The sequence below is a fragment of the Etheostoma spectabile genome, chromosome 13 (assembly GCF_008692095.1).
Source record: "Etheostoma spectabile isolate EspeVRDwgs_2016 chromosome 13, UIUC_Espe_1.0, whole genome shotgun sequence".
Taxonomy (NCBI): domain Eukaryota; kingdom Metazoa; phylum Chordata; class Actinopteri; order Perciformes; family Percidae; genus Etheostoma; species Etheostoma spectabile.
The window spans coordinates 1,124,001-1,146,555 of record NC_045745.1 but is presented as its reverse complement, the minus strand read 5'-3'; the positions used below and the strand labels follow the sequence as shown (position 1 = coordinate 1,146,555).

The 22,555-nt window shown below is 38.9% G+C and overlaps 1 protein-coding gene and 2 long non-coding RNA genes across 3 annotated transcripts in view; 1 reads left to right on the top strand and 2 right to left on the bottom strand.

Moving 5' to 3' along the window:
• Positions 1-12,326, bottom strand: part of LOC116700860 (uncharacterized) — a 26,156-nt gene extending 13,830 nt beyond the window's left edge. The window contains exon 1 of the long non-coding RNA XR_004334758.1: positions 12,314-12,326. This is a non-coding gene — a long non-coding RNA (uncharacterized LOC116700860). The remainder of the gene's footprint in view (positions 1-12,313) is intronic.
• ntm (neurotrimin) overlaps positions 1-22,555 on the bottom strand; it is a 537,242-nt gene that overhangs the window by 493,002 nt on the left and 21,685 nt on the right. The window lies entirely within an intron of this gene.
• LOC116700851 (uncharacterized) lies at positions 11,323-16,511 on the top strand. The gene is made up of 3 exons (XR_004334750.1): positions 11,323-11,429; positions 15,379-15,384; positions 16,501-16,511. It is a non-coding gene; the product is annotated as an uncharacterized LOC116700851 (long non-coding RNA).

The following is a 22,555-nucleotide window of genomic DNA, read 5'->3' as shown; positions in this document are numbered from 1 at the left end:
GGAGGAGGGTCTGGCTAGTCCACACAGCATTCCGGGATGGGAGAAAAACATGCTCTGGGTTAGTGGCATTTCTTTAAATGCCACTAAACCAGACCCACGGAGCCGCTGCAAAATAGCCTCAGTAAGGAACTTGTTTTGGTGAAACATTTTAAATTGAATTCAAACAACTTCATTTATCACTAAAGGGCAATTCAATTCAATATTGCAGTGAACTAGTCACAAGAATAACCAAACAGCAGAATAAGAACCATCGCAATGATTCAATCAACCAACATGTCAGTAGCAGCAGGTCAACAAATGGGTAACCCGGGCAAGAGCAGCAAAGCACACACAAGTTGCCAAAATTTAAGCTAAATCAAGTAATTATAGTATCACTTTTTCACACAGGGCCATGATGGTTTGGATTTTTTTTTCACCTTTAATAATAAACACCTTCATTTACAAATTGCATTTTGTGTTTACTTGTGTTGTCCTTGACTATTGTTTAAATTGGTTTGATGTTCCGAAACACTTAAGTGTGACAAACATGCAAAGGAACAGGAAATGAGGAAGGGGGCAAACACTTTTTCACACCACTGTACATGAATCAAAGCATTCACAGAATTACAAGCTCTGGATTTTACAGGATGCTGCCATCAGCAGCATTTAAGAGCCTAATAGCAGCAGGAATGAAGGAATTCAGATATCTATTCGTTGTGTACATTCAAATGTTCAAAAAGAAAGAAAAAGGAAGGTGACGGACCTCCAGCCTAAAAGAAGGACATCCTGCAGAATTCCGACAACGGAGCGATCCCGGAAGTGGAACCTAGTAGATATAGACTACATAAACATTCACCAGGACCCGCATCGCAGATGCTGTCACTGCTTAGAGGGGGACGGATTCCCCCCCCCCGAGCCGGTCACGCAGTACCGTAAAAGTCTCAAGAAAGGAGTAATGGGGGGGGGAGCGTGTAGCACTGGGCCAGAGGACCTTATCAACATGAAGCAGTAAGCACCTCTCTGCAGCTTTCTCACAACGCCTTTACATTTTTCTTTGGTTTGACAGGCGCCAGGAGAGCACTCGCAGATACATGACCTGAACTCGCCTGCTCAACTCGGAGGATGTGTTTGTTTGGGACACGCTGGTAGAGCTACTGTCCCTACGTGCACCGAGTCTGCCTGTTGCATACAGATACAGTCCTCTGTCCAAAAGAGGGGATTTTATACAATGTTATATTAATATACAGTTGTTTAATCGAACCTAAACAAATTAATTTTGCCACACACACAATTTTCTTGTTTAAAATGTCTATCTATCTATCTATCTATATTTTGATGTACTCAATGAATTGTATGTATTTTTCTCATCTTATTATCCTTGAATTGTATTTGTGATGCATGTCATGCCAATAAAGCAATTTATGAGAGAGAGAGAGAGAGAGAGAGAGAGAGAGAGAGACCACTCACTCACTCATATCATAAGTATCCTGTTTACTTGTATTATATCAGATGTATTTGCTGTTGTTTGCATGTATGTTTGGCAACACATGAATTTTTTTTTCATGCCAATAAAGCAAAATTAAATTGAAAATAAAGGGGGGGGGGAAAGCGTGTTACAAAAATGTTAAATGTAATTGTTATTGGCAAATGGATACAAAAAAATGATTGTAAAAATGCTAAATATCAACGGATAATCCGTCGTTCCTTGGTCCAATCCCTGTAATCCAATTCCTTGTGTCAACGTGGGGGGGGGGGGGGGGGGGGGGATGACAAATACTGTATTAAGGCTGTTCTCAGGGACCATTCATTCTACCTGTTTATTACGGTGTGCTCCAAATTGACGCAAAGATCCGTGCACAACCTATGTTCTAATCTTAACTAGTCCTTAACTAGCGTTAGTGTAATCTATGTTCTTAACTAGTCCTTTTAGTGTTTAAACTCAACTGCAACAGCTGGTGAAACTACTGAAACCTCACGGCGCTCTGTACCCGGCTCACAATCTCCTTTTCTTGGCTAAATTGAACTGTAAAGACCTCTAAACCTAACGGGCATGTCATTTTGTAGGATGTGATACAAATTGTTGTGTATCGTTTTCGTACGGTGAGAATGCGTCGCTGTATTCATTAGGCTCCTCAAAACTATGTGTCAATGCAGCTTGAATTGCATTTACATTGAGAGTTTACAACTAACATGTAGACATTCCAGTAATCTTTTTCTTCTATTTTCCTTTCAAGTAGGAAATTTACACACAACCTCATTTTCAATTTTACCAGCTAATCCCACTTTATTCCGCTGTGTGGTGAGCCAACCTCCTGAGCAAGAACTGTATTTCAAAGGCTTTTCAAGATAATGACAAGGGATTGTATTCTTGATGGAGGGGATTTCATTCTATATTCTTCTCCACGTTGGTAAACAAACCCAGTCAAGTCACAGTGTGCAGGACAGCTCGTCGTTCAAACTGGTCCTTTGGAATGCAAAGGGTGAGAGGGCAGTTTGGTCAGAAAAGGAGGAAATGGACTAAAGATAGTGTGATGAATTATGTTATGAGGGGATGTATGGTTGGTGGACATGGATAGGATTGGGGGGACAATTGAAATGTGTCCAGGTTAGAAAATATGTGCATAATCGTGTTATTTTATAAGAACACTCAAGTATTAGGCCTGGTGTTAATGACCCAACACTGCAGGTGCAGTTCATTGCTGTAAAGCAAATCAGAATATTATTTTATATGGAAGATATATCCTGACATGGTCAGCAGGCATGTATCAGCTTTCATTGCAAATACTCCTGTGGGTTTTTTTTGGGATGCAGTAGTGCCATCATTCCATGCAAATGTACTTTAATAACAAAAATCCAGTTATCTCATTGTTTTTATTGCTATGGAGATTCAATTATAAAGCAAGCAAACTCCTTATGCTGCACTAACTGTACTCACTCATCACAGCAGCTTTATTCATGGTAATGGAAAAAACCTCAAGTGCTGTTTAGCCACTATTGAGGAGAATTGTTATTCTGTTGCTATAAATCAACTAATCCCCTACTATTGATAATACTAATAAAAAAGTATGTTTGTACAATTCAGAAAATGTCGCGATTCATTCGATTTGAATAAAACGTTCTCGATAAAAAAAAAAAAACGATTCACAGTATGTAAATGTAGTTATTGTTCCCATCATGTGTGCGTGTGTGTATATATATATAATTATTATATATATATATATTATATATATATATCTATATATTATAATTATTATATATATAAAAGGACGCATTTAAAATATCACTTTGAAGCAAAAAGCGTGATTGTGATTAAAATTTGATTAATTGTGCAGCCCTAATGAATGTGTATGTTGTGTGTGACATCTGTAAACTACTGGGACCTTGGATCAATAATCAATCAATCAATCAATATGTGATTGTAGTAGACATACAAGAAAAATTAAATTAAAAAAAGAAAATTATTAGAAATACTTTTTTTAAACACCCTTAATAAAAAGTAATAAAAAAAAACTAAAATCTGGAAGATTGTGGGGTATATCTTGAATCTGTTTTTTACTAATTTCCAAGATAATAATATGGTAATTCTGTGGCTTTTGACGCTTTTGATAGGCATTGATGCTGACACTAAAGATTACCCTACGCTGATACAGTGCTACTTGCCAGCGGTTTCATCAGACTGTTGGGAGGACATAATTGATGAAAATGTAAAGCTGTTGACAGAACTCAGGGCAGACAAAGCTTTTTATGGATTTATAAAGCCTGTGGACTCATGAATTACATCACTGGCTACTTGGCAACCATTGTATGTAGTGTGGATCTATCCCACATAAAAGAACTGACAAAAAGAGCCAGGTACATTGTGTGAATTTTTTCAACAAGAGATTGGGCAATGGGGGGGAACTGCTGTCACTCAGCAAGCACAGTGGCCCTTGGTTTGGTAAGAATAACAAGGGCTTACTCTCCAATCAGAGGGGCTTCTATAAGATTTGCAGGATAAACTCTGCCGTCTGATACCGATACAAATATTTGGTTGAAAAAAAATCCAATATGCCAATTTTTATTTTTTTTTGATCCAGAAACGCATAACCAAAAACTTAAACAGATTTCCCTAACATTAGTTATTTGTAGTTATTAATGGGTTCTCACTAAAATAATGACAATTTGTTTTATTGTCACAACAGAAAAGAGGAACATCAAAATATATCAAAGTTCTGATGAATAAAATGTGTAAAAAGTCCTTTAAACAAAAACAATTAAAAAAAACAATAGTTAATAATAGTCCCAACAGGGACGTTGTTGAGTACCCTCTGGGGGACAAACTATGCATAACTCATAACATGGTTGATCATCCGTTTTTTTAAATTTTTTAAATATTTATCAGAATCATTTATTTGTCATCATAAATGATTTTGATGAAGGAATATTTAAAAGAAAAAAAAAAGCTTTTTTACAGGCCATTATAAATGCCAATAGCTATAGTTTGGGAAATGCCTAATATCGGCTGATAATATCGGCCCGCTGATATATCGGTCGGGCTCCTTTGTCTATTGGCCCGGTCTCCATATATACAAGTATTTTTTAAATGGATATGAGAGAGACAGCAGAATCAGAGAGAGGTTCTGTGGAGTAAAGAAGAGAAGGATCAATTTTTGTGAATGGCACGGAGAAATGCATGTCTAGTATGAACAGCCGGGCGTGCGATCGGGTTCCACGTGCGGTGTGTTCGACCAAAACAAGTTCCTTCCAAAGACTAGTTTTTCAGAACTACCGTCGCTGCGATTGGTTTAACCCTCATATTGTCCTCGGGTCAAATTTTCCTATATCAGTGTTCTTTTTAACTACCCAAAATAACATGATTGATTCCACACAACGCTCTTTGGCAAGTACAAATCTCTACTCTAATTCTGCGGTGTCTCATCGAATTTAATAGCATTTGAAGGGTTTTTGAAATACTATTGAGTAAAAGTTGGCATATTCCAGTCTGTGACTATCCATCAACATCCATTCCTTTAGTTTTAATCTAAATAATTCCTATTTTCTGCTTTTCTAACTCAAACATTAGCTATAATTTTCTATAAATTAGTTTATTGACCATAAATTCCATCAATTACTGTAAAATAAAGTTAATAAGTTGATTTTCAATTTTGACGGGAAGACAACACAAGGGTTAAAGAAATGCAAACAACCCAGAGTTTGTTCTCCTCTCCCAGAATGCATCTGTGGTGTAGCTAGACTTTACTCCACAGCGCTGTGGAGAAAGCTGGCGTTGTTGCTACTGTTGTAAATGATGGTAAAAATATTGTTGGGTTGGCAGTAGCCTCAGTCTATAGAGAGTTGGGCTGGGAACCAGAGGGTTGCCGGTTCAAGTCCCCATATGGACCAATGTCTGGCGGTGGACTGGTATCTGGAGAGATGCCAGTTCACCTTCAGGTCACTGCCATGATGCTCTTGAGCAAGGTGCCTGTCCAGTGACAGCTGGGTACTGCGCATGTGTGTGTGATTCAAGCCTGTGTGTAATGTGTATTCATTGTAATTTTCCCTGTGGGAATAAAACATTATTATTACTAAACCGTATGCCTGCAATATTACTGAAATGCCTCTTGCTGTATAAGTTGGAAAAGCTATGAACCTTTGGCATTATTGAAAGTCGTGCCTGTGTCTCAGATGTTGGTCCTTGATAAGGAAGACATGACTGTAGAGAAGCAGCGTATTCTTGTGTGTTGTATTCAACAGCAACAAAAAACACTGCAATCCCTTGACACTTTATGCTGCAAAATGAGTCTATCTGGCACTCATTTGTGCATTTTCTCCTTGAGCCCAAGAACGTAAAAACATCCCTGTAAAAGGTGGGTTAAGTTTCAAAGCAGACTACTGAATGGCACTTGAAGAACGGTCCTTTGCACTACTTCCAAAATTAAAAAATGCTTTTACGTACTTCTAAAACTACGCATGTGCATTTGTACTGTCTTATGAGGTGTTTGCAAAGTACCACAATCATCATAGGTGACTTTAGGAGAGATTGATAAGTCCTTGTTCAGTATTTCAACACCACCTTAAGATAAAGTCAAAACTCTGGAAGAGAAAAAGTGCTTACTGAGTTACTTTGAGCTGGGGTTAGAAATGGAGAAACTGAGAAGCCGTTGGCACCATGTACTGATAACATGACCATGTACTGACAACATGTTCTGATAATTGGTGATATTGATCTGGTGCTCCCTCTGCACTGAAAAAAAGTACCAACCTACAGCATCCAGCCCCGATGAGGACCGTGTTTACCATTCTGTACGTTTGACAGATTTCTCCTTCATCCTGGGAGTGCTGCACACTTTGTGAAGCGTTTATGTTGGTAAAAGTGTAACTCAGTGGATTAGCATGAGACGCATGAAAAATTCCTTTCTTTGTGGAAGACGTCCGACCGCCACCCTTATTTTTTAATTGCCCAGTGTGGATATGGCTTGTGCAAGTGGCCTAAATCATTGCTTTACTGACCAGCTTTGTCCACTGAAGAAACTGTTTGCATTGATACAAAATCATATAACAAACCCACATTTTAAGCTTTCTTCTTCAACACCTGATCATGCTGTTCAGCTCTCATTTGACCTGGAGAGAGCCGCGTGTGTGTGTGTGTGTGTGGGCCAGAACACGTTAGCTGGGAAAAACAAGCAAATCAAAGCTCCTCAAGCCCACGAAGAAGAACAGCAGGTTTCTATTCAAGCTTGACAGAGACAGCATGCGCGTGTGAAAACATGACAAAAATATTGATCCTATTGTGTACTTGTTACCAGCATTTGGGAAAACGGAAATAATGGCTGGTATTTCAAAGATGACGAACATTTGTTATTCCACCCTCTACATCAATCAGTTTTATTCTGCTTTGCTTAACAAAATATTCCTAGTAGAATCTCCTTTTTCATGGACATATTTTTGGAGTTCATGAGACAGCAGGATTTATTTGATGCTGAGATTAGACTACAATTACCAACAGAAAAACAAGCTTGCGTTATCTCTCCCTTCTCTCATCTGCATCTGAGCAAGATAATCTTGTTTCTAGCATTACAATACAGTCTGTGCAGGTACTTCAGTGACCTCCCACGCTGCTTTAAGACTTAAAAGCTCAAGATGGCCGAAAATGACCCCTGCTGGTTTACCTGCCCTTTCTCCTCCATCTTCTCCCTCCCCCTTCTCTGCAGTCACACAGAGGCATGTTGTCTTGTATAAATGGTGGAAAGACAGACAGACATTCAGAGTCAGACTCAGAATGCCTGTTTTGGTGGGAAAATGGGAATGTCAATTACTTTAATGTCTTGACACTTGAGCGTGACGCTTTTTGTGCGTTTACAAAGTCAAAAAGACCAAAGTCCCCCCACAAAGGGACTTACCCTTTCCAACAGAAAAAACTGCTCTAAACAACTCTATTGTAGTCCAGCCTTTACTTCAGATATAAATGCCTCACATTGTAACACGTTATAATGCTCGCTTAGCTGCTAGCGTGGCACGCCCTCATACTCTGCTTCTTACTGGCTAGTAGTCCTTACCTAGGTACTAACAGGGCACGCCCTCATACTCTGCTTCTTACTGGCTAGTAGTCCTTACCTAGGTACTAACAGGGCACACCCTCATACTCTGCTTCTGACTGGCTAGTAGTCCTTACCTAGGTACTAACAGGGCACGCCCTCATACTCTGCTTCTGACTGGCTAGTAGTCCTTACCTAGGTACTAACAGGGCACGCCCTTATACTCTGCTTCTGACTGACTAGTAGTCCTTACCTAGGTACTAACAGGGCACGCCCTCATACTCTGCTTCTTACTGGCTAGTAGTCCTTACCTAGGTACTAACAGGGCACGCCCTCATACTCTGCTTCTGACTGGCTAGTAGTCCTTACCTAGTTACTTGTGCATGTGCAACTCCCAACAAAGATGGAACAGAAGTGAGATGTCTCACTCTGTAGCTAAAACAGAGAGCTCAACACACAGGGTGAAAAGAGGAGCTGCAGCAATGTGAAGTGCGACAACAATATGGTGTTTTTTGAAAATTAAACCACATAAACCTATTCACATGGTACAACCTCTAAATACAATTATGAACCTAAAAATGAGTACTTTAAGTTTCCTATCTGACCTTACAATTTGTTTTTTATGCTTTTCAAAACCCTTTATCGTATTAACACAATAAAAGTAATTAAGAAAACAAACTATTTACAATTGCAGGGAGGTAGAGAAAATATAAATGAATAGTTTAAATAAAAAACAATACAAAAAAGTCTGGTCCAAATTACTTTGGGAAAAAATGTCACAGGATTCATTCAGACAAAAATTCAAACAGGCTGCTCAGAGGTTAATGAACATGCTTTATTATGCCTCAATGGTATAAAAAAAAATGTATGTAATAAAATGAAATATGTAACAACCTGAAAAGAATTTAATAGCTCTTTTCAAATGAATAAATATGAAATAATGTTCTAAATAAGACCTATTCTGTGTCAGCTTAAAAATCCAGCTTCAACTTAATATCCTTTTCAATGTAATAAGATAAGGTTGTCTTATTGAGACAACCTCAAATGTGAGATTTGAAATCTCGGGCACCTTTATTAGACACTAGAACAAATGTACTAGCTTTGCACATGGTTCACTCCCAATTTAAGTACACGCTTAAGGTCCCATGAAAAACAGTGAAAACCAGACATTTTCATGAATTTATAAAAACTCCCCCGGACAATACATAAAAAGTCCGGGCAGTAGAGGACGTTTGGTCACTTTGAGATGACCTTCCAAATTCACTGCCAAAGGATCCTGCATGGCCAATAACATGCACATTCACTGGCTGTGCTGCCGGACCTCGATGCCTCCAGAGCTTAGAACGAGAATCAAGTCATACAGATTTGCCCCTGTATAGTTTTGCCTGTGTAGAATTTGATGCAAAAAAACCCAAACGATGCAGTGATTCATGTGAGCACGTAGGCGGGTGAACCACTTTAGAGAAATCCCACTCACAAGCCTCCCCTCCGGCTTGCTGCAGGGGGTTTGTGGGGGATTTCAAATCACAACCACTTAGAAGTTACTGTTAATTAACTTTACAGCCAACTTGCTTAGCTTAGTTAAGCACATGCTAACCTAACATAAAAAACACTCACACACACACACACACACACACACACACACAAACACACACACAAACACACACACACACACACACACACACAAAACCCCACAAAAAACACAAAAGATCCCAATTTTAGCCATAAAAGTGACCTATTCAATTTTTCATGAAAATATGAAACGTGACACAGTGAGCAGAAGCAGGAGCTCTAGTTGGTGGTTCAAAAAGAACAGAATTTGAGCCGGTATCTGAGTTACAGCAATTTAAATGTGTCATGCTGATGGTGTGTAACACTGAATGACATTTGTTTATATGTGTGTCATTTGGTAAGTAAATTAAATCTAAATCAGTTATATTGAATGCACTGAACTGGTGTTATCATGGCTGAATTTCAATATATATACAGTATATATATACATATTTGGGTTGTCCCAGTACAAATTAATTGATTTGATGATGATATACTGATTGTTGTTGTTGTTTTTGTTCCTCACTGAAGAATGTCACAAATAAAGGCTGTGAAAAAGTACATCTAAAGACAAAGGCTGTAAACGCATAGGTAATCCCCCTGTGACAAGCGTTCATAATGGAATTAGTAAACCTGAAAAGTAGCCAGTTATATTAAACCATTACAGAGAAATCGATGGTAGGAGCAGACTCATTTGACTTCACACAGACCAAACAGTAAGAGCTATGATGCAGAAGCAGCTGTCTCTACATTGAACGTCAATGTCAAGCGCCTGGCAAAGGGAAACGTACTCCCAATAAACGCTCACCAACACTTTTCAAGACCAACGCTACTCAAGATCAACTCTACTCAAGTATGAAGGCCTCCCTATTATTAGCTGATTGCAATCCGTCATAACATCCTCTTTTTGCTCAGCGTGGAACGTCTAAAAGGTCAAACATGTCGCAGTCTATTGGATCTTCAAACATTGGTCCTGTCTCCTCTGGCCAAGGGTAATGAGTGTGATTATTTCCATCCATTTAGTGGGCTGAGCAAGGAAAGCTTCCAACGGGCTACTTGTTTACTAAAATGTAGATGTTAGGAGATGCATATGCTTAATAGCACTAGGGTTGGGTACTGAAACAGGGTGCCTCATTTCGGTGCCACTGCAATGCCTGCACTGCTCTCTGAGGCTCCGAAAAACAGACATTAGAGACAACAGAAACATCACTGCATGTGACGCTGAACTTGACAGCAGGTAGGCTAACGTTAGCCTAGCGTTAGCTAGCATCTGGATGTAACACTGTTAAAATGCTGACAGGTAAACGGTGTAAAAGTGTGACTGTATGTCACTGGAGAGGATTCCAACAGTCTGAAGCTACTGTTGTCGGAAAAAACAACACAGATGGTGCGTTCACTGAAACTGGTAACCTTAAGCCTCGTGGTGCATTCAAAGTTATTATAATATACCCTTTTCACATCTGGTTATTGCTTGTTGTTTAACAGCAATTTACTGGTGAAATAAACTTGTTATATAACTTATAACCTATCATCATCATCAATCATCATTATTATTATTATTATTATTATTATTATTTACTGTTAACCATATAGCCTTAGCAATAAACAGTTGCCAACGGTTATTTTGTGCTCTTCAGTTTTGAATCTGTTCCAGGCACCATTTAGCTTCCGTTTTAAAAGTATCGCTTTAGCACCGGTATTGAAATAAATTAAAAATGAAATACCCAACCCTAATTAACACCACAATGAAATGGCATCTAGGTGCGTTTGCAGCGGTGTATGGAGGACAGAACATGACTTCCCAATAAATAAATGAATGCATGAACTAATATGTAAATAAATACAGAAATTAATAAATGAATATATACAGTATACGCAGTACTAAATGTATAAATAAATGAATAAAATAATACACAAATAGATTAATGCTTTAAATATATTTCTCCTTTTTTGTCCACATAGATGCATTTATTTCTGTGTCCATACGTTAATGAGATGGTAGGTCCTAACCTCAGTTTAAAGTATGATTGGCTGAAATTGTGATTTCGATTCGGGTCAACTACTTTTGCTATAGACCATAGACATGTAACAAGTGAGACATTGCAGATTGCACAGGAGGAGCAGTGTTGCCAAGTCCGCTTATTGCAAGTGACTTTGGGCTTGTTACTAAAGTGTAGTTGCTTATTTGGGCTTGTTCCCAGCTCCATAATAAGTTGTCAAGCAGATATTTTCTATAAGTTATTTAAACGTTGGAGTTTTTCTTCCCCATACACACTGGAGACAGCAGAGTTATTTCCCGCCCACTTTCTACTTCTAATTGCCTCTGACCCAGATGGCAACAAGTCCCAACCAATCAGAGGCAGAACAGGGCAGTCTGTTTTTCTGGTTAAGAAAATGCGCAAGTAGCGACTGATGGTGACTGGACTGTAGGAGAGTTTTTGGTCATGGGGAACATCTCAGAATCACTGTGAAAAAGTGTATATTTGATATCCCTTCACTTTTCTACTATTAAATAATGTTAAAAGGTGGTTTAACTCCCTCCTGTGGTCATTGTCCTGAAGCTCAGGGGAGAAAAAAATAAACTCTACCGTGTGTACAGTTTACCAATCGGTCCACATGGATGGAAATTGACAATCCGTCCCCACGGATCGTAAAACCGTGCACACAGTTTATTTATTTATCTCTCCCAGGATCTTAGTGGGGCTACGTAGAAAAAGTCGCTTGTTTTGGGCTTGTTTTCGCAGGCCTGGTTGCGTATTTGTCTCGCGAGATCTGGCAACACTGCAGAGGAGTAGGCAGAAGCCGACAGCAGCTCTCTGCTAGTTGTTGCTATTGACGCTGTTATTGCTAGCCCAAGGTGCTAGCATTATTTTATGTTTTTGGAGATAAATGTTATGAGGCTTATCCCGTGTTTGATCCTATTTGGTTTGGGAGAAAGTCTATCCATAGATTTAAAACCTACAAGCAATATTTCACTAAAGAGTGTTATTTAACATTAGCATGACATTGATACGGCTAGCACCAAGGTCCATAGCGTTAGCCAATGTCACTGTATAGTCAGTCAGCCAACTTAAGCTAACATTAGCTTTGTAGAGATCGTAGGATTTCACAAACTGAATAAACACTGCACATATAAACACAAAAACTACTTTGCAAGCTCAGTCGTGTTGTAATAAAGATATTTGCTGAATACAATATTTTTTATGTCGACAGATTTAGCTCCTGTACGTCCTCCATACGTAGCAGCCGTTTCAAATTTAGCGCCGCACCACCGGCACCGTGTCAAAGTCTGATCCCCCGCCTATCCCTACTGTTAAAATGCTATGGAACAGATCTCAAAGGGGAAACATAGTTCAAAAAACACACACTCAGTTTATGTAGCGCTAGCTAATTCAAACATTTCCATTTGGTGGCGACCTACTGTACATCCATGGTGGCGACAGGCGTAATCCTGTAACGTTACGCACTGGGTACACTTTTTTTCTGTGAGACATGCAAAGCATCTGCCTAAATGCACACAACAGCAACTCCAACAAACCATCAACTATGGATAATAAGGATGATCATTTTTATGACTGTGCTATTAATGGGCTGGTTACTATGGACGCTGCTGACCCCACCAACGGAGCTAGCATGTCGTTTAGCCTAATGTGTTCTTATATGTGCTATTTCTTTACTACCAAAATGGTTTACACTGTTCAGGGGGTAAGCTTGAGCAATACTTTACACTGTACTGTTGTCAAGGACAACAATAATGTTAGCAATACAGTGGTATTCATTTTAAAGTGTATGTACATACTAGGGCAGCACAATATATAGTTTTTTTTATTGACAACCCAAATATCAGCTGGCGTAATAAACGCATCACAAAAGGCTGCGACACATCATGAAAGACACTCTGCACATAAAAATGTAATCTTTTTTTTAGTGGTGCCTTATTGATCAGTGTTCAGTTTGTTCAATAAAAGAGTGCTAGAAATGATTTCCTTTTATTTGTTGTATTTTACAGAATACTTAAAGCAGCACAATTGAGTACACTTTAATATTTATTTATGGCAAGTAATATCAATGTCGCATATTTTCCTCATATTGTGCAGACCTAGTACATGTACTGTATACAAAGATGTGGGAGTTTGACAGTTGAACTGAAGATGCAGCAGTTTGTGTGTTGTCACTGTGTCGAGGCGTCCTAAGGTACTCCTAGTTCTTATACTACCTGTCTCACAGGCTAACGTGACGGCCTCTGATGCATTTGTAACATTTTTATGGCAATTTGGGCTTTATTTGATACTCGACGGCAGACTGTGACAGGAAACGCGGAGGATGGTAGTAGAACGAGGGACATTGTGGTTACACTTTCTTAGACCACTGATCCACCTAGATGTCCCAAAAGGTTTTTATTAAACTGGAATATATCATGAGTAAAATGCCTTTGTTGACGCTTTCTCAGTGCGTAAAGCATGCAGACAAATAGGGCCCTACCGTATCCCATCAAAATGACTGCTACCAAAACGGAAACTTCAAGAAACGTTAAGCCATATTAGTATATGTAAGGTTGTGATCCTGCGGAGGAATGTTGTTTATTTCCATCTTCATTAAAATATGTGCACATATATATGCAAATAAAATCTTTTCCCTGTGCAGGGGCAGGTTTATTGTGTGGATGGAAAATACTTGGCATAAGATAAAGGCAGTCACTCGGAAAAAGTAAACCACATTTATTGGTGTTTACCTGCCCTCTGAGGGGTAGAGATGACCTAAACCATGACGATATAACACACACCTCCACATAATGGTTTAATGTTTGTTGACCATGATATTGGTTTTCTTGGTGTAATCCCCTGCTATGCTTTTGTCCCTGCCCTCCTCTCTTTCCATCTCACCTTGGTTCTGCAGCTTTCGACAGTGAGGCATGTTATTAAAAAATATATAGTAACAGTCCAGAGATTAAGTTCTGACATTTCTTTCTCTATTTATTGTACAGAAAAACCTAACCCTTGACTGTGTACAAGACATACATATACAAGCCATATACAATGTGTCAAACTTCATGCCTTCTAATTTCAGTAATGTATAAAGAGGTGAAGTCCTCCCCCTCCAGTGGACCGCCATGGGACCTTCAGAAACAATACAAACAGTGAACAGGGAAAGACAAAAAATGTTTTGATCCCGTTTGAATTGAGCCATGATTTACACATTTTGTCAGTTTAAAAGATCATTTTCAAGTCAAGAAAGTATCAGACCGTGAAAATACGTCATAAGAAAGAATACACACTATACGTTCGCATGGATGACGTCTCGCTGAAGCTACTATGTCTGTGTGTAGCAATCTATTTATCATGCTAGGTGACGTAAATTGCGTGAGACGAGAGATGTAGTTCACTGAGCTGTTTCACACTGCCATCTGGGACAAAAATGGCACTGGCACGGTAGCCACACCAGCCCACATTACCGGACACGTGCATTCCCTAATTACATTTGTGTACAGATGGTAAAATGATATAAGCAGTACCTTATGTAACAGATTTTTTTTAAAATATTTAATGTAAGTTACTGGCAAACAATGCTTACTGCTTTATTAAGAGCACACGTTCATAACAAATTGACACATACTGCCTATTTATGCCGTTGGTATGCTGTTACTGTCATTCTCTACAGTATGTTGTTCTTTGTTGTCACTGTCAGTCTGTTTCTCTCTGTTGACACTGTACATATTGTCTGTCTGGTTCACTATGTTTTCATCAGTTTTCTATCTCTCTAACTCTGCAATTGAAATATGGTTTTATGGCTTTTTATTTTTCCTTGCTCAGAATTGGCCTCTGGGGGAACATATAAAGCAGGGGGGTGTGAGGGTCCCCCCCTGGAAATTCTGACGGTAAAAGATTTCAATTCCTGCATTCTGATACATTTTTACGCATCTATTTATGGTAAAAAAAAAAAAAACTATATTTATTGCAAGGAAATCACAAACTTCTGGTGGCAGGCAATTTAAAATACAAAATATTATGGAATATCATTATATTCAGCAGTCCAGTAAGGGGGCTTTTGCATCTGGGACATGGGTCGGATACAACAACACACAACATGAACAGGGTTTATGGAGACACCCCCCCAGGAGCAAGTTTTTGCTCCTATAATGGAAAATGTAGGATTGACAGACATCGGCTACTGCTTTTACTGCTAAATTGTACAATTATGTTATGGATACAAAACATTGTGAAGTGTAATATTTTCTACAGTCTATTGATCAAAAAGTATCAGTGATGTTGAATATAGCCTACAGTGTAACGGACCACCACAGTTCATACGTGTGAACCGCTGATTAATTGCAGAGTTTTTTGTTATTTTTAAAGATAATTTTTTGGGCATTTTAGGCCTTTAAAGTACAGTTGAAGATATGAAAGGGGAGAGAGAAGGGGAATGACATGCAGCAAAGGGCCGCAGGCCAGACTCAAACCCAGGCCCGCTGCATCGAGGAGTAAACCTCTATATATGGGCACCCGCTGATTAATTGCAGAGTTTAACCTACATAGTGTAAAACTAAACACTACGACGCTGCTTGTTCAGGGTTCATGTGTACTCCTAGAGGCCTACCCTTCACATCAGGCGTTTTAACCAACTGTACCAAAAGACCAAATTTGACTACTATTTAACGTGACAAGACATTTTTATACTTTTTAAACCGTGTCAATTTAATACTGATGCCGTCAGACGGCCGCACGGACAGACCGCAGTCGGAGATCACCAGGAGGGCCCGGTACAGCCTGAACCCTGCAAACGGAGGTCCTGATGGCAGGTGACGTGCTTGATTTTGACTGAACATCACAATTTGAGTAATCTCTGATTCTGTCGGTTAACTCATCTCAGGACCAGGCCAGCTGTTGCCGACTGGTTAAATGCTTAAAGGGATACGCCACCGTTTGTTAACCCTCTGAGCCCGAGACACTCGCCCACGAGTAAAAAAGTACCTCTGATTCATAGTTTAATAACTTTTGAACCATACAAGCGATTTACTCACTTTCGGTTTCGTTTAAATCCTGACGATTTCATGTTTATGGAGGTCTTTTCCCTGTCTTTCTAGCCTCTACAGGGGATTTTCTATCCAGCCTGGAACTTCAGCCTCTTTGGGCTTTAAATCCATACTGTTATATCCAAGATTGATCCACTTTATATCCATAATTCATCGCGTTTTGGCTCATTTCTGCCGCTGGCTCGCTCCTCCGTCTCTCTCTCTGTCTGTCCTGTCTATTTTTCAGGAAGTACATGCCCATATATGGGAGATAAAAGCACCCCTCTTGTATGGAAGGCCAGAGGGGACAAAAATGCCTATATACTCTATGGAAGGCCAAATGGTGCACTATTTAGACACATATTTGCTTGTATAACATTGCTGTGGGTGTAATATCAATAAATATGACATTATTATGTTATTATTGGCATAAGTAAATGTCATGAGAGCAAAACGTCTTGACTTTTTTGGAAAGAATGCATGTATTTTCTCAACTGTATAAGTTATAATGATTATTTCTTCACAGTGTGACTCCCAAGACATATGAGAAGTGTTTTAGAATGGGAAATGGCTTAGGTTTTACTTATCTGTCTGTGATATCAATACATATCTGGAAGATTCATTTATTTATTTATTTATTTATTTATCTTTAAGGCTCTACAACCATTTTTAACATGCAAGTGACCTCACTGCAACCCAAATATTCCAAAAACCCAGTTTGTCCTAAAAAAATGATGTTCATATCTTGACTGTAGACAACAGGGTTGATGTTTTACAAGCTTTTTTTATAAAATAAATCCAGACGGAAATTAAACTGTAAAAATGGCCTCAGGGCCCCCAGGGTTAAAATTCAATTCAATTCAATTTTATTTATAGTATTAATTCATAACAAGAGTTATCTCAAGACACTTTACAGATAGAAAAATGGGGCTTATTATCGTCTCCCCTAGCTGTAGATAGGGGGGCCAACGAATTTCTTTGTACATGCATTGTTTTAGTCCGGTGTAACACTGACAGCGCCACCGCTAGTTAGCTTAGCGTAGTTATGGGATCCTATGTTTCCGGTTTGCATGTTGGGAGTAAAAGTGAGCCAACAAAACAAAAACCTAATTACTTGCACTGAGACAAAAATGGGTTGGCAATAAAAAACGTGCTGTTGGCATGTAAAGACAATTTCTTTGTAGATTAATTTTAAAAAATCTGACCGGCCCACATTAAAGTAAATGGTCCACCCTTTGTGGCATTTGCCAGAAATGCCAGATAGCCAGTCCGCCCCTGGATTTAGCCTCTCTATAAATCGCAATGTCATACACTTGGTATTGAGGTACTGAGTGTACAAGTCCCCTGGGATGCTACAGTAAACACAAACACAAGGACCACAACAACTGCAGATATTATACAGTATTGATTTTAATGTTGCAATTTTGCACCCCATAAGAAGGCCTCATTTGAATTACTCACTTTGGTCAAGCAGAAATCTGACAATGAGTCAGAAAAAACCAGCCCAAGGTTTATAAAAACACAAGGCTTTAGTATCTCTTTGCATACTAATGGCGATATTATTTCCCGGTTCTTGTGGTACCTAGTTGTAGAGCAGAATGAACCCCTGTGAAAACAACTTCCAAGGGACCCGCCATCTGGTTGGAGCGATACAGCGTGTCAGGATATTCAAAGAGTTGCCACAGAAAATGCTATGAGACAGGAGTGATTCATTTCAGTCTCACCTGTTTTCAGAATTTCCCGATTTAGATAGTTTTGTAACCTCTTGCCTTATTCTCTTGCCTTATTTTAGAACACTGTGTACATACCAATGAACTTGTCCACCATATGTGCTTTGTGTGGGTGTGTAGGGAAAAAGCAGCACAAAAGGCATGCACCATCAGGATGCTTTACACCAGTTATGATAAGACTGTGTGCCTCTCTGAATGGGGTTTCAGCTGACAGTTGCTGATAAGGAGACATAGGAGTGCAAGCACATTGTGGGTGGAAATCAGACATGTCGAAACCTTTAGCCAATCAGTCTTAATACAGCAACAAGCAGCACAGCCACAAGAGCAAATAGGCCTCTGTCAATCTCCAATATTGAGCTAGATGAACACACTGAAGCCGAGTGTCTCGGCCTATTTTTTCCCTGTGATGTCTTGGACACTCAAGCAGTAACAAACTGTGGATGGCACTGGCTGGTGTCCACCTCTCCAGGGGGCAACACATGACCTCTGAATAAGATATGACTGTCCGGCACTTTACTCTTTAAAAATCGGACGGTGATGGTGCATCCGCCATTTTTGTAAGTTACTTTAAATATTCTTGTGAATAAATTACTGGATCACTTCATTGATTTTTTTTTCCACTCTCAGAAAGAAATCCATTCCTCGAGAGAGAGAGTGGAGAGGAGACAGACAAGAGCTTTTGCTTTGTATGCGCCGAGTCCCTAGTAGCCGTCACAGTAGTCAGTAAGTCCTTTATTTTCCATACTCTGAAATAGTCGCAGGATTTTTCAATTGTAAAAAGTCACATGAAGCTTGAGCAGTCGTTCTACTCTATTAAACTTTGTTAAAGGGTCTGAAACTTGATAACCAAGTATTTTATAACGACTCTTGTTCTCACCAATCTTTGCAATTCCCAGTAGAAGTATAAAATGACTCAGTGCTGTTTCACTAACTGCCTGGGGCTGTGTCTCTAAAAGCATCCAAAGTTGGCTCTACGAGAGTCAACCAACACTCGGATTGGGTTGGAGTGGGGGTTATGACAAATTGTGTGACAATTATGTATTTTCAGCCAAAAGCATCTTTAAAAGGTATGTTACTTTTGTTGGATGGTGCTCATAAACACCGCATCAAAAGGTAGAAAGAGACAGTTATGATTTTATATTGATATACTGTTGTTTCTGTATGGACCCTGTACTAAGTAGTATCGCACGCACACACATATTGTTTTAACCTATTATTATTCCTAGTAGATTATTTTCTTGTTCTTTTTATATATTTTAGTTGACACTATTGATAGTATATTTGTATTTTTTCTCATCTTATTATTGTTGAATTGAATTATCCTTGATGCTTTGCCAAAATTGTTGTCCTGACATCCATGCCAATAAAGCAGTTTGAATTGAAAATTGACAAAGAAAGAGACAAAAAGAGAGAGAGAGAGAGAGAGAGATGTCAATTTAAAATTAACCTTTCTCAGACCGGGCATATCTTCCTGCCCAATATATACAAAATGCCACAACCTGAGTGACAGTGAGTCACACACACACACACACACACACACACACACACACATTATTTTTTTGTTTCCCCTGCAAATTGCTTAATAACTCTTGTTCATTTACAATTTTTACAATAATGTTTTTTTATTTTTACAATAAATAAAACTCATCCTAATATTGTGTTAATGTTCTTTTTATTGGTTGTGTTTTTCCAAATAGTTGGACTAATTCATGTTGAAGCTTTTTCATGATGAATCAATCTAATAGCTTTCAATAAAACTTGATAAATTAATTGTAAAGTGGATATACATCTTTCATATGGTGCTAAGGAAACCAAGACTATAAAAACTAAAAGAACTTTCACACAGCCAAACATGCCACCTTCTTTATGTAATGAAGATGAAGAAGCACACTGCTGAACATGAGGTACAACAACTAAGAGGAGCCAGATATAGGTAAGATGTTTATCTTAATCAAATGTGTGCAGGTGGACTTAGACCGCTAATGTGTTTAATGCAAATTGACTTTGAATTTGTTAGCTAATTAAAGGACTAAATCAAGGATCTGTGTCTAAACATCTACAATTACTCAACGTGGTGTAGCATTTACATAAGAGACAGAGAGAGCTGCTGGAACTTTCACACTTATTGCTGAGCAACACTTCCACCGATAACTGTATTTTTTTAGAGAAGAGGCTCAATTAGAAAAAAATCCTCCTCTCCACTGTAGTGCTAACTGTGTGTGGAATAGTCTGTTCTAGTGCACACCAGGGTTTCTGTTGTATGGGTTCTTTAACCTGGAAAGTCTATTAAAAGTAATAATCCCCATAAAATAATTCCAGATGCCATGCCCCTGCTGCAGCTTCACATTAAAAGCATTTAACTGGTGAAACACATTTTATTATGAAGTAGTCCCATGAAATGCAATGTGTGTCCTTTATCAAAATTGCATCTTCAAAACAAGACAACAGTCATATTTTGCATTTTTTGACAGCGGATCAGTTTGAAATATTGCAGGGAGTAAAGAACTAAAAGGAGCCACAGCGAGGTGCACACCTCCAACGTCTCAGCCATGTAACCAACTTTCACTTTTGCTTGTGCCTTTCTAAAGAAATCACATCCCGGTTGATCACAGAATGAGGGCAGAAGGCCAATTAGTTCCTGACTTCTTTATTAAAAACAACAATAGTATGGTTTTCTGCCCTCTGGGACCGTCGGCCTAGTTTGTGCGTTGGTCTTCGTCTGCCATTTGTCGGCCGATTTGATTGGCTGTTCGGCTTGAAATCGAGAGGGAGGAAAACTGTGAGAGGCACACACAAGGCTCCTTTTAATATTTCATCTCATGTGATCAATCCAATACACTTAGAGCTGTCAAAACTGATGTTTGAATGTTCCTTCTAAAAAACACGCAGGGTCGAACTATTGGAATAACTATTTTTGCACATTATGTCCATAAGTCTGCAAAAGTACAACACAATACACAGTACATAACTACTTTTGTAGGTATATTTATTCAAACAATATCTCTTGTAAAAGACCTCTACATACATACACATTACAAAATAAACTAAAGTTAATAAACTAATATCCTATACCGAGATATTTAATATAAAAGACCAATAAGATCTCTTTCTCTCTCTCTCACACAATTTTGGTTTTGGGAGTCAATGGTAATCGACCTATGTTGGATCCTATTGTGTGAGCAAAAGTAGTCTAATAAAAATATTAAAAATCTACACGCCCTGATGATGTCATTCTTCAAACAGCCTGCCTATTAACTGCTTTTAAGATCAAACACCTATGTAATAATATATGATTAAATTTGACCAGAGTTTCTCCAATTTATTCGGGACATTAAAATCTTCACATGGCCACCAACACAAACCAACAACGTGTACCTCATTCACAAAATAAGCTAAATGTAGATATGTAGAGGCCTGTAATCTAATATTATTTTATGTCATAAGGATGGCAACTTTTACAAGATGCATAAACAAAAATACTCACAATATGTGAAAACTGGCTGCTGTTAGCAGGCTGCATCTTTGCAACCAGCTCTGCTCAGTCTCTGCTCTTTACACGGCGCTGGCACTGTAAACAACGTGCAGCACTCAACATGAAGCTTCATTTGTAAAGCTACATTAACCTTCGCTAACCACTGTCAACAATTAGCCTGTTACAGTGTTAATGGGGCTATGAATACTTCTATAGATACACAGAATATGTTCCCAAATCTGGGTTAAAAGCTTACAGATTCAACACAGCGACCACAAAGTCAAACAACGCTAATTAACAAGGATAGAAAGAAAGAAAGAAAGAAAAGGTGTAGAGTGAAAAAGGGCAGTGTTGCTTCTTAACTAAGCCACTGGAAAGAAATTAATGCTGAACACTGAATAAGACATCACACCTCAATAAAGAGGAGCTTGACAGGCTTTGGTACAAAATAATTGTAAGGAAAACAGCAGCTATAGTACCATTTACTATAATAATATAATACTACTTCTAATTCCAGTAACAAAAAAATATTTAAATACTGAAACAATTAGTGGGTAAGTTGTTCGACAGACTTCAGATGATGAATAGGGACCATTGTTAAAGGAACACTTCAGTAATTTGAATGAATTCACTTAGGTTGCTTTCACACCCACTTTGTTTGGAGCGTTTGTTCTAATGGGAAACGAGGGGTCTCGCTTTGCTTCCAAGTGAAATAGAGTTCAGTTTATTCTGGTTGAGAACACGATCCGACCCAAATACAGGGAAGTGATTCAAAAATATTGACATAGTCTGCAATTTCAACCTTGCACACAATGTACGAACTTAAGTGATTTAAGGGATGTTAACTTCCACATCCACAAACTGCTCTGAGCACACGTCGCTGGTCGTCTGTGTGACATAACTCATCCCTCTCCTCTTTACTCGCTGTCGGTCAGCTGCTCATATTGGTCACATTCTTCTAGGGCTGTGCAATTAATGACTTTCAGTTTTGATTTTGGCTCCCAACGATCACCAAAACAGCATAAATCGAGAAAAAACGATTATTTTGCCATGTTCTGTTTTGTGTCCTGAATGACGTGCATGTGCACATCCGCACGTGCACACCCGCCCCTCTCGAGGCCACGAACTCTCTCCTACAGTCAGGGAGGCGAGTCGTGTGCATATCATCCGCAGGAATTTAAAAACTCGAGTAAAGATGGCAGAAGCAGGGCAGACACGGCAGGGTTTGGTGAGCAGAAAAGGCAAAACCAACTCCATTGTCTGGGAACAGTGAACGTCTGCTAACCCTGCTACCCCCCCC